At 41.1% G+C, this 11,899-nt stretch overlaps 1 pseudogene; it reads right to left on the reverse strand.

Annotated features, from left to right (window-relative positions):
• Positions 1-642: 642 nt before the first annotated feature.
• LOC102826821 lies at positions 643-1,052 on the reverse strand (annotated as a pseudogene).
• Between the last annotated feature and the right edge of the window lie 10,847 nt (positions 1,053-11,899).

The following is an 11,899-nucleotide window of genomic DNA, read 5'->3' on the forward strand; positions in this document are numbered from 1 at the left end:
TGACCTAGTTATGAAAATCAGGGAAGTCTTCCAGGAGGATATTCTTAGGTTGTGTTCTGAAGGGTGAGTCTGAGTTCGTTTCAGGAAGAGGGGATGGAAGAAAATTACATCGAGAGGGGAAAGCATGTGCCAGGGTCCTGTGGCAGCAAGACCCAATACGTTGACAATTTGAAGGCCAGCTTGACTGCCATACAGAGAAGTAAGGCAGCCTGGTGTGGGATGCAGTCCAATTGGTAGACAGGGACCAGACCATGTAAGATTTTGTAGCCATGACAATAATTTTTACTTTTGGCTTAAGAATAATGGAAATTTAAGAATGATGACATGATTACCTCTGATTTTGATTTGGACTTTTATGTGTACAATGGATTGTAGAGGAACAAGAATGGAAGCAGGAAGAACAGCTGGAAGATTTTTGCCCAGGTGGGAAGTGATGGTAGCTCAGACCAGGGTGGTGGTGGTGGTGGTGGAAATGGAGAGAACTCCATAGGTGCCCATTTTCTCACTAAGCCCTGTCATCAGAGTGCACATGCAATTGTGGAAGCTTATCCACATTTCAGGCTGAGCTGGAGTCTCCCCTTCCAGACAGACTTCTCAGACAATGTCAGTCCTCCAAGACCTTCTCTTTCGCATTGCCCATTCTCACACCTGATGCCTGTCTATGGCTTGGCTGTTCTCTGGTCCACTCCTGGAGATGCCTTCATTTCCTTTGTCTTGCTTTCTCCTGCAGTGAGACTGGAACACCTGTGATTTGATGACCTGGTTAGAGGGTACTGTGCACTACGAGACAGAAGTCATTATAGGCTGAGTCATGGCCAAATACGTGCACACCTTTTTATTAAGCCTGATAACTTCCCTGCTTTTTCCACTCTCTTTTCCAGCCTCTTCTAAATCTACATTGTCAGAGCAGTGACCCAGGAGTACCAGGGGTTGCCCAGAAACGCCTCCAAACTGGGTATTTTGCGATCGAGTGTCGCCATTGCTCTTCCTTCTTGTTGTTTTTTCCCTGTAACTTTGGCAGCAGCAGCCGAGCGACATGGGATTCCAGAACATTCTGATAGTCCAAAGAACGAGCTTCTTGTCTTGTTGATTCTATTGTTTTGTTTTTCCTGTTTTCTAATCCATTTGTTTCTGCTCTAATCTTTATTATTTCCTTTCTTCTGGTGACTGTAGGCTTACTTTGCCGGTCTTTTTCTAATTATTGGAGATGGTGTGTTAATGTGTTGATTTTTATTCTTTCTTCTTTTTGGATGTGTGCGTTTATTACTATAAATGACCCTCTCAACACTACTTTTGCTATGTCCCAAAGGTATTGTTATGCTGTGTTTTCATTCTCATTTGCTTCCAGAAAAATTTTTTAATCTTTTGCTTCTGTTACCCAGTAACTTTTAAGCAGGCTGTTATTCAGTTTTTCTGTATTGGATTTTGCTTTCTTGATCTTCCTATTGTTGATTTCTAATTTTATAACATTGTTATCTGAGAAGATGCTTTGTACTATTTTGATGTTTTAAAATTTGTTGAGACTTGCTTTGTGACCTAACACATGGTCTATTCTGGAGATTGTTCCATGTGCATTGGCAAAGAATGTGTATTGTGTTGTAGTTGGGTTGAGTGCTCTGTATAAATCTACAAGGTCAAATTGATTGTGTTGTTTAGTTTCTCTGTATCTTTGTTGAGTTTATTTCTAGTTGTTCTGTCCTTTTTCGAAAGTGGTATATTGAAAATCTCTCACTATTATTGTAGCGTTGTCTATTTCTTTCTTCGATTCTATCAGAGTTTGATTTATGTATTTTGAGGCTCTTTCATGGGAAGTACAGATATTTATTATGGTTATGTCCTCTTGTTCAATTGACCCTTTAATTATGAGTTAACGTCCTTCTTTGTCTTAAAGTTTATTTTATTAGAGAATAATATTGCCACTTCTGCTCATTTTTTATTACCATTAGTTTGATATATTTTTGACTATAGAAAATCCTGAACAATGTCCCATACAGTTTTTTTTTTTAAAGTTTATTGTGGTGAAACATACATAAGAAGTTTGCCATTTTAACCACTTTGAAGTTCACAATTCAGAGATATTATTATATTTACCATGTTGTACTACCATCACCACTATCTGTTTCCAAAAAACTTGCCTCACATCAAAGAGAAACTCAATACCTATTGGGATGACTCTTCTTTTCCTCCTCCCAACCTCTTGTAACCACTAATAAACTTTTTCTCTATGCATCTGTCTGGGAGTGCAGTGGCTCCATACAATAAGCGCTGAACTTCAAACCACAAGGTCCGCAGTTCAAGCCCACCAGCTGCTCTATGGGACAAAGATGAATCTTTTCCCTTAAAGCCTCAAAACCATATATAGGGTCACTATGAGTCGGAACTAACTCAACAGCACTTGGCAACAACAAGAGCAAATGTTATTTGCCTATTTTAGACAATTCAACAACAAAAAGACAATCCAGTGGACAAAGCCTCCAAAGAAAATATGTTGTTGTTGTTAAGTGCTGTTGAGTCGGTTCTGACCCATAGTAACCCTGAATAGGGTTTCCAAGGCTGTAAATCTTTACAGGAGCAGAAAGCCTCACCTTTCTCCCGTGGAGCAGCTGGTAGTTTCAAACTGCTGACCTTGAGGTTCGCAGACCAATTTGTAACCACTATGCTACCATGGGATTCCAGAACGTTCTGACAGTGAGATGGATCAGCCAGGTGGCATCATTGATGGCGTCAAGTGTGGCAACGGTAGTGAGGTTGGCCCAGGATCGGACATTGTTTCGTTCTGCTGTGCATGGGGCCGCTATGAGTCGGTTCCGACTCGATGGCACCTGACAACATGCTACCAGAGCTCCATAAAGAAACTATACAAATGATCAATGATGGTGTGCCGTCAAATTGGTTCCGACTTGCAATCTGAGTGGCTGGTAGATTAAAACTGCTCCCAGGACTCCTAAATGGTCAATAAGCACATGAATACATGTTCAGGTCATTAGTCATTGTTGTTGTTGTTTTTAAGCGCTGTTGAGTCGGTTCCGACTCATAGCAACCCTGTATAGGGTATCCAAGGAGATGCTGGCATGTGAACCTCCACCCTTGCATTTCAAACTGAGCTTATGGTCAAGTGTTTATCTAACAGTGTCACCCCAATGCTCCCATTAGCCATTGTTGTTGTTGCTAAGTGCCTTCGATTTGGTTCTGACCCATAGCAACCCTGAGAAGTAGCTGGTGGGTTTGAACCGCTGACCTTGTGCTTCCCAGTCCAGTTAAAGTCACAATGGAATGCCACCTCACACACAGTAGGATGGATATTATCAGAAAAATGGAAAACAACTAGTGTTGGCAGGGATGTGGAGTAGTTGGAACCCTTGGGCATTGCTGGTTGTGATATAAAATGATGCCGCTTCTGTGGTAAACAGTGTGGTGGTTCCTCAAAAAAGTAAGTATTGAACTATCACAGCAATTCTACTCCTCAGTTTGTACCCAGAATCGAAACCAAGAACATAAACAGATATGTGTACACCAATGTTTACTGCAGCATCGATCACAATATCCCAAAGGTAGAAACAACCCAAGTGTCCAGAAGAATGGATAGACAAAACATGGTCTATACACACATACAATGGAGTATTATTCAGCAACAAAGAAAGATGAAATTCTGACACATACTATGACAAGCATGAACCTGGAAAAATGATGCTGAATGAAATAAGTCAGATACAAAAGAATAAATATCATATGATCCCTACGAATATTTGATCCTGAACTAGACCACCCATCAAGATGAGTTGACTGCATGGTGTGTCTCTCACTGGAAGATTATCAAGCTGAATTCAATTTTATTTTAATGCTGTTGGCTTGACACCCTCTCCTCTCATCTACCTCCTTAGAACAAAGGATTCACAGAGGTAAAAGTTTTGTAGGTGAAACCAAGACAGGCCAGTAGAAATGGAAAATCGATGGTGATTGGGTAGTGAGACATTTGTCATCCTGGTGGTAGAGATAAGGGAGGCAGCCTCTTGCCTCTTTCCCTTCTTCTCTGCTTGGAGATATAATAAGCACTGGATTGTGAACCACAAGGTCCACGGTTAGAGCCTGCCAACCACTCCTTTCTGCTCCCTCAAAGGTTTAAAGCCTCAGGAATCCTATACAGGGTCCCTATGAGTCAGAACCAACTCCATGACACTTAACAACATTACTAAGGAAAAATATAATAAGGAAGCATTGTGGCACAAGGGTTAAGAATTCAGCTACTAACCAGAATAGTGGTTTGAACTCGCCATGGGAGACCCTTGTGATAGTCTACCTCCCTAAGGATTTACAGCCTTGGAAACCCTATTGGTCAGTTCTACTCCTCACTGAAGGGTTGCTATGAGTCCAAATTGACTCATTGGCACTGGGTTTCTTAATAAAGGAAAGATTTTTCAGGGACTTTTTTTCATTTGCTTTTTTAGGGGAGTGGTGAGAGATGAGAGGAAAAATGTTTTTGTTTTGCAGAGTGATTTTTAGTTTGGGGGACTTTTGAGCTGAATGGTGGGGAAAAGGGATCAGTTAATCCTAGGTACTTCTGGAGATGCTAGAACTGTATAGGGGTCACATTAGGTAAGAGTCTGTAGACTTGCCTTGCCATCGGAACCATCTGGAGCCCTTTTCAGAAATGCAGACCTACTGAGTTAGAATCTTTCAGAGAGATTTATTATCCAATAGAGAGTTGGCCTGACTTTAAGGAAAAAGATCCAAAATCATGTTCAGGCTTATTTCTAAGTCCTTCTAAAGGAAGGAAAGGAGACAAGGTGGGGTGTTTATCACTGATGGTACCAAGATACCAGATGCCACACCACCATTAACTCACAAAGAAAGCATCTCTCAGTCCTTGTGGTGACGTCAGGGAGAAGTAACTCTCTAGTGCTAAAGCATCCAGCAGGCCTCAGACTCAGGCTTTAGTGGGCAACAGTAGCTAAAAGAGTTCATAAAACTCTTGTATGTGTTTTTAAGATTACCTTCCATTTGGGGAAATTATGTTGATTTTTTTTTATCTTGAACAATGACCAAATTCACTTTTAAAAATGTGTGTTTAATCAGAAAAAAGACCAGACTTACTTGTCAGATGGAGATGGGTGGAAACCCTGAGACGATGACCCTTAGTCACCCTTCAGGTCTGGAAATGAACCCACACCCTGGCTGACTTTTCTGCCAAACAATAAACAGGTCTAGAAGAGGAGCAATAACATATGGGAGGTAAACACTCACTGGAATAACAAACCATTTGAGCCAATAGGGCAGCATTTATCCAAGGGGAAAGTTCAGAAGAGTTAGGAAAGAAGGAAAATGGAAACAGGAAACACACGGAGGAAGTAGGATAAGTGATGTTCCATTGTAGGGATGGCAATCAATGATATGAAACAAAATGTGTATGAATGGTTGAATGGAAAACTGATTTGTTCCAATCCACATAGAAAGTTTAAAAAAAAAAAAAAGAGAAGTATTTTTAAATAAAAGCTGAAAGAATATAAACCTTATAGAAATAATTGTATTGTGGGCACATGGATGGTGCAGAAATCATGGAGGTACGATGGGAATTACTGAAGTTTGGGAAACTTTGTCCCAGAATGCTGCTGTTGTTGTTAGATGCTGTTGAGTTGGTTCCAGAGTCATAGCAGCTCCTTGCACAACAGAATGAAACACTGTCTGATCCTGCACCCTCCCTAAAATCGATGTGATGTTTGGGCCTATTGTTGCCACTGTGTGAACTCATCTCTTTGGGGGTTCTTCTTCTATTTTGCTGACCGTTCTCATTTCTAAGAATGATGTTCTTTACCAGGGATGATCCCTCCTGACATGTATACAAAGTCCAAGAGATGAAATCTCACCATCCTGGCTTCTAAAAAGCATTCTGGCTGTACTTCTTCCTAGACTGATTTGTTTATTCTTCTGACAGTCGATAGTGCTTTCAAAATTCTTTGCCAACACCATAACTCAAATGCATCAGTTTTTATACAGTCTTCCTTATTCATTGTCCAACTTTCACAAGCATATGTGGTGACTGAAAATACCATGGCTTGGGTCAGGTGCACCATAGTCCTCAAAGTGACATCTTCATTCTTTAACAAATCTTTTGCAGCAGATTTGTATAATGCAATAATGTCATTTGATTTCTTGACTGCTGCCCTGGATGTTGTTGCTGTTAAATGCTGTCGAGTTGGTTCTGACCCATAGCGACCCTGTATAGGGTTTCTGAGGAGCAGCTGAGGAGCTTGAACTGCCAACCTTGCAGTTCAAATGGCTTTGCAGTCTGGCGCATTAACCCACAGTGCCACACCAGGACTCTGGAATAATACATTTATCTGAAGGCTATAGCTTGCATTGTGTGACCCAAATAGTTATGTTGAAGTCCAATTCCTGCATCTGAAAATGTGGCCCTGATTGGAATACAGCTTTTCTTTTGCTATGTTAATGAGGTTATACTGAGGTAAAGTGGATCCGAAGCCTAATCCCTTCTGAATGGTGTCTTATAAAAATAGCAGAACAGACACAGACAGACACACACAGGTAGACAGACGCCATGTGGAGACCCATCTACAAGCAAGGGCATGCCAAGGATTGCCAGCAGACATCAGAAACCAGGGGAGGTCCACAGAAGGAACCGATCTAGCAGAGACCCTGATTTGGACTTTTCACCTCCAGAACTGAATAAATGTATTTCCCTTCTTTAAAGCCACCCAATTGTGGTATTTTTTGTTAGCATGGTACTAGATAACTATAAGCTTGGGAAAGAGGAGTAAAAGATGAAAGATTTTCTTATAAATACTACTCCACAGCTCCTCCTCTTTCTGTTTATACTTGTTGTTGTTGTTGTTATGTGCCATCAAGTCGGTTCTGACTCATAGTGATCCTTGCACAGGGTTTCCAAGGAGTGCTTGGTGGATTTGAACAGCCAATCTTGTATTTAGCAGTCCAATGCTTACACTACAGTGCCACACACTTAGAGGGGAGGATTCTAGCTATGAATGGCAGTGGTGGTGATGTGCCGTGGAGTTGATTCCAATTCACAGTGACCCTGCATAGGGTTTCAAAGGCTGTAAATCTTTACAGGAGCAGAAAGCCTCATCTTTCTCCCATGGAACCGCTGGTAGTTTGAACTGCTGACCTTGAGATTAGCAGCCCAATTCATAACCACTATGCTACCATAACTCCTTAGGTATGAATACATCACCTCTTTTAGTATGAGAAATCCTAGTGGTATCATGGTTAAAGTGCTTGGCTGCTAACAAAAAGGTTGGCAGTTGGAACCCACCAGCTGCTCCATGGGAGAAAGCTGTGGCGCTCCGCTCCCATAAAGATGACAGGCGTGGAAACCCTGTGGGGCAGTTCTCCTCTGTCCTATAGGATTGCTGAGTCAGAATTCACTAGGCAGTGATGGTAATGGGGTTTTTTGGTCTTTTAGTATGTTAATACATTATCTTAAATGAGATCATTTATTCTTTCAGTTCTTAATATCATTAGACAGGAATTAGGAAGGGAGGAAGACTGGGATAGGGTGGTAGGAGGGATTAGGAAAGGTGGCGGCTGATGAAAACAGAAAAGCATTTCCAAGGTCTGCAGCAAAGCCTCAGACCATCATGTGTGAGCAAGGAAGGGCTAGAAAGTTGTTTGTGTGAAATGGAGTGGAAACTGTAAACGTGTTATTGAGGTGGAGGAGAAAGAGAGCAGAGACTGAGGGGGTAGAGAGAAGATGCGTGGACAGGAGGAAGGACCCACTTAGGAAACATTATTCCCCCTGCAAGTGGGAGACTGCAGGATTCAGACTGTCTTTGTTTATACAATACCAGATAAAGCTGCCATTCGGTCTCCCTGTGTTCGCTACTGCATCTCCATCAACAGATGGAGGTAATAAAGCGGCTAAAAATGGAAACGCAGACTAGTGTGTAGCTTTGTTGGGGCAGTTTATCATGAACACTCAAGAATCCCTTGCTGGTAAGTGTTCTTGTCAAGGTCACCCGTGACCCCTTGGCATAAAATCTAAAGATTCTGGAATGGCCGTGGAGGCTGGCCTCTTAGGGCATGAAGTTGGCCTTGCTCACTTGTGATCCGCCAGGCACCAGCAATGGCTCTGCTTCCCTGGGATTTCTTGAGGGCTGTTAGTTCCTGCTTTGGTCAATAGCTGATGTAATTAATCAACTTAAAGGGAGTATTGGTTAGCAATGGTTCTTGACCCCAGCTACACATTAGAATCAGCTGGGGAGCTTTAAAAATAATAGCAAGGCAGAAGCCTCATGCAGGACCGATTGATTCAGAGTCTGGGGAGGAGGTGAGGCCTCAGACAACAGAATTCAAAAAAGAAAAATGAAAAAAAAAAAAACCTTTCCAGGTAATTCCAATGTACAGCCAGGCTGAGAAACACTAGTCATGTATCATCATGAGACCATGCCAAGGCCCATCTTCTCCTTCTCTAATGTGTGATCTCCTGCCTCCTCCCAGTAAAGAAATCATCATTTATTTAAGCAACAACCAACTCATGCAGTTTTAAGTTTGCTTCCAATTTTATATATAAGTAATGCTGTGATGAACCAACCACATTTTTCACAAATGCACCTTATGTGTATACCCAGAATTTATTTTCTTGGAATCCTTCTGGATAAAAAGGTATGAGTGCTCTTGAAGATTTGTAATACATGTATGCATTGTTAAATTGCCTTCCCGAACAGTGGTTCCAATTTATATACCCAAGTATGCCCGAGTCGGCTCTTTCTCCGTAAGCAGACATTAGTGTGGGAGTTCTGGGAAATCTTCAGAGGAAGGATGTCATTTGGGAATTCCAGCACCCATTGTCAACCACAAGAAGGTGGACAACATCCGACATTGCAAAAAGCTGGAAGAAGTCTGCATTCTGGTACCTTCATGCATCTGCCATATAGAACCAGCCTGCCTTTTTCTGGACTGTTCTTTAAATGACAGAAATAAATTTATATTCTATTCAAAAATCTGTTGTTTTGGGTTTCTCAGTTACGCACAGACACACTTACACCTAGTGAATACAAAGATAAATTCCCATTAACATGCAGATGGATAAATAAACAATGTCTGGTGCTGTAAGATAAGCACTGGACTCCTAACCAAAGGTTGGTGGTTCAAAACCACCAGCTGTTCCTTGATTGCTATGAGTCAGACCCGACTTCATGAAACACAACTGCCACCACCATACATGTAAATAAATGAGGCCTTGGTGGCACAGCTTGGTTACAAACCAAAAGGTTACCAGTTCCAACTCACCAGACCCTCTGAGGGAGAAGGATGCTTCTGTAAAGATTACAACCTTGAGAACCCAATAAGGCAGTACTACCAGAAGCTTTTGTAGTGTAGTGATTACGAGTTGGACTACTAACCTCAAGGTCAGCAGTTTGAAACTACCAGCCATTCCACAGGAGAAAGATGAAGCTTTCTGCTCCCATAAAGATTTACAGCCATCAGAAACTGTATACAGGGTGGTTATGAGTTGGAACTGACTCGGTGGCACATAATCACCACCACCACCACCCTGTCCTACAGGTTTACTATGAGTCAGAATAGGCTCAATAGCAATGGATTGGGTTTGGTATATAAATAAATAAAAGCTAGAAACAACCTGAGGACTCTTATACATATATGATTAAATGCTTTATGGTTGCTGCTGTTGTTAGCTGCTGTCAAATGGGTTCCAAGCCATAGTGCCCTGGTATACAACAGAATGAAACACTGTCTGGTCTTGAGTCAACTTCACAACTGCTGCCATGCTTGAGCCCATTGCTGCTGCCACTGTGCCAATCCATCTCATTGGGAGTCTTCCTCTTTTTCTCTGACAATCCACTTTACCAAGCATGATGTCCTTATCCAGGGACTAGTCCCTCCTGATAACATGTCCAAAGTATGAGAGACCAAGTCTGGCCATCTTGGCTTCTAAGGAGCATTCTGGCTATACTTTCTCCAAGACAGATTTGTTTGTTTTTCTGGCAGTCCATGGTACCTTTAATATTATTCTCCTACACCATGACTCAGATGCATCAATTCTTAAATGGTCTTCCTTATTTACTGTCCAACTTTCACATGCATATGAGGCTATTGAAAATATTATGACTTGGATCAGACACCTTTAGTCTTCAAAGTGGCATTTTTTTTCTCTTAAATACTTTTAAGAGGTCTTGTGCAGCAGATTTTCCCAATGCAATATGTCATTTGATTTCTTGACTGATGCTTCCATGAGTGTTGATGATGGATACAAGCAAAATGAAATCTTTGACAACTTAATTCTTTTCTCCATTTATCATTGATGTTATTTATTGGTCCAGTTTATAGAGACAGAGTTAAATCTATAGCCTTCAAAAAGTTCATGGAAAATGAAATGAAAACATAATGGAACTTTTCCATGAACTTTCTGAAGCCCCTTTGTAAATGTAGACTCCTCCCAACCTCCCTAAAAGTTGTTTTTCCTAGTGTTAGAAATACATAAAAGCATAGAAGAAAGACTGAGATATACTACCAAAACCGTGATAGCATTAGTAACTTTGGGGGAAAATAAGAAAGGACAGAAGTTGATGAGGGATGGCAAAAAGCACCTTATCTTAGGGTGCACTATTCGAATGATTCATACACTACTTGTATGGTAGAAATAAATTAGGTTTCCTACCTACTCACCAGCTGACCTTCTTAAATTGTTTATGTGTCCAATGTTTGGTGACTGAAGGGTCCACATTTGAACATACTCAGAGCTGAAGAGTCAAACTAGGAGACGTATCCTCTTTGGCACCGAGAGATTGGCTCAAAGCCCAGCTGAGTCTTTTGTTGGAGAAGCTCAAGGTTCTACCAGAACCCCTCTATCATACAGATGGTATTTATCATAAAACCACTGTGTCTACAAACAGTAGAAGACAAAATGGATGACTGGAACTTCCTGAAAATCAGACACTTTGTGCATCAAAATATTTTGTCAAAAGAGTAAAAAGAGAGCCCACAGACTGGGAAAAAAACATTTTTTCCCAAAGACATATCAGATAAGGACCTAATCTCTAAAATGTATTGAAAACTACACCAACTCTAAAATACAAAGACAAACAAACTGAATTACAGAATGGGCAGAGGACATGAACAGATACTTCACCAAGGAAAACATTCAAGCAGCCAACAAACATATGAAGAAATGTTCATGATCATTAGCCATTGTTATTGTTAGAAGCCATTGAGTCAGCTCCTGATGCAAAACAGAACAAAACACTGCCTGGTCCTTCACCATTCTCACAATTGTTACAATGGAGCCCACTGTTGCTGCCTATGCCAACCCAGCTAGTTGATAGTATTCCTTTTTCGCTGACCCTACACTTTGCCAAGCATGATGTGCTTTCCTAGGGTCATTCCTGATAACATGCCCGAAAATCTCACTATTCTGGCTTCTAAGGAGCATTTGGCTGTACTTCTTCCAACAAAGATACATTTGTTCTTCTGGCAGTCCGTGGTACTTTCAATATTCTTCTCCAAATCCATAACTCAAATGCATCAATTCTTCTATGGGTCCTTACTCATTGTCCAATTTTCACATGCTTCTGAGGCTATTGAAAATACTGTGGCTTGGGTCAGGCACACCTTAGACCTCAAACTGATACCTTTGTTCTTGAACACTTTAAAGAGCTCTTGTGAAGCAAATTTGCCTAATGCAAATCTTTTCATTTGCATTTGATTTCCTGACTGCTGCTTCCAGGAGTGTTGACTGTGGATCCACAATCTTTGGATTTCTTTTCATTGAAACATACCAAAGGCTGTGGTCTTTAACCTTCATCAATAAGTATTTTAAGTCTTCCTCATTTTCAGCAACAAGGTCATATCATCTGCATATTACAGGTTGTTAATCGGTCTTCCTCAAAATGCCACGTTCTTCTTCATA

Source organism: Chrysochloris asiatica, unplaced genomic scaffold, assembly GCF_000296735.1.
Source record: "Chrysochloris asiatica unplaced genomic scaffold, ChrAsi1.0 scaffold00178, whole genome shotgun sequence".
Taxonomy (NCBI): Eukaryota; Metazoa; Chordata; class Mammalia; order Afrosoricida; family Chrysochloridae; genus Chrysochloris; species Chrysochloris asiatica.